We start from the raw sequence: 1,542 nt of genomic DNA, 5'->3' as shown, positions 1-1,542 counted from the left end.
TTGGTAGCATGGAGAACTGTAGGTGCTTTTGATGGCCATTGTTAGGTCACTGGTTTGAATGTGTTTGTTTTGACATTTTAATAATAATGTTCCCCTTGGGTAAGAGGGAACAGTATTTTCTTTAATTAGTGATAGAATTAGCTGATTTTTAAAGCCTTTAATTTTCTGTCAAGCTGCTTTGAAACAATGCCTATTGTTAAAAGAGCATGAAATTGACTGTCATAATCATAAAGCAACATGACTTTTCCCTGACCGGGAATCGAACCCGGGCCACGGCGGTGAAAGCGCCAAATCCTAGCCACTAGACTACCAGGGAGTGAAAACCCTAGGAAGTATCCAAACTCTTTGCAGTACCACTGAGAGCCACTAGTGGTTGTGGGAAATATTTTCCAATTTATCTGGCTAAAGTACCTCTGTGGTCCTCTAGTGGCTGGGCGCAGTATTTGTGAGGCATCTGCAAAAATAACAGGAGCCGACATTTTTTTGTTACATCTTCACAACTTATTCTCGGGGAGAATGATAGTGTTCTGTCATGTTTCGATTGGCCTTGATATCTCGCCCAGTATTACTGTACTTTCTCTGATATGTTGCTCCTTCAGCCAGCTTATTGTACTGAGATTATAACTCGCAAACAGATGAGTTCAGTGATGGCATTAACCACGGCAACTAACTCGAACTAAATTTCATACCAGTTGCCTATTGACTGCATGTCCTTATCTAACCCTCAAAGAACTAACTAACCTCAGCGAACACTCAGAGAACCTACCTGGAACATTGTCATAGGTTTTCCAAAGTTTTCTTGTGTTGCAATAGCGAGGGGAACTTTAATACAACCAAACAGGAACATTCTCCAAAGGCTCTCTGAACGTTCCTACTTTACAAACGTTAGGAGAATGTTCCATCAACCAACACGTGCAACCAAAAACTAACGTTATAGACACATAAAACAAACATTCCTGTAAAACCCAAGGACAACCAAACAAACCTTCTTTACTGAGTATGACAGTAATTATTGATCTGACTGCGTAAACCACAATGGTGATAATAGTGATATGCTGTCATGTGGTTATTCAGCGGTTAAAAGAAAAAAGTGTCAGCATTTAAACTTTATGTCACTTCATTACCAGCAAACATCAATTTTCAGATCTTGATAATATTTAGATGCAATTACACGGTTTGGCCACAAGATGTCAGTAAAATACCACAAGATGCTCCTGCACTTGGAGTGTGCCCTGACTGAGGAATTCTCTTCATGTTTGCTCTCATCTCTGTGAAGGCGACTGGGAAATATGTGTAGACAAAGGCTACAGCTTTTTACCATTTGAATCAGTCAGAATAGGAAATAAAACATCAATGTCCGAAATGCTAAAAAATATTTTTCTCCTTGCTGCTCCCAATTCAGGGTCACCACAGCGGATCTTTCATCTCCATTGCTCCCTGTCTTCTGCATCCTTCTCTACCACACCTGCCACTTTCATGTCCTCTCTCACCACGTCCATGTATCTCCTCTTTGGCCTTCCTCGTGTTCGTTTGCCTGGCAGC

The 1,542-nt window shown here is 40.9% G+C and overlaps 1 non-coding gene across 1 annotated transcript; it reads right to left on the bottom strand.

The window, feature by feature from the left end:
• Positions 1 to 244: 244 nt before the first annotated feature.
• trnae-uuc (transfer RNA glutamic acid (anticodon UUC)) lies at positions 245 to 316 on the bottom strand. Its single transcript has one exon. It is a non-coding gene; the product is annotated as a tRNA-Glu (tRNA).
• Positions 317 to 1,542: the final 1,226 nt, after the last annotated feature.

This window comes from Neoarius graeffei, chromosome 22 (assembly GCF_027579695.1).
Source record: "Neoarius graeffei isolate fNeoGra1 chromosome 22, fNeoGra1.pri, whole genome shotgun sequence".
Lineage (NCBI taxonomy): Eukaryota > Metazoa > Chordata > Actinopteri > Siluriformes > Ariidae > Neoarius > Neoarius graeffei.
This window is presented reverse-complemented; position numbering and strand designations above follow the sequence as displayed.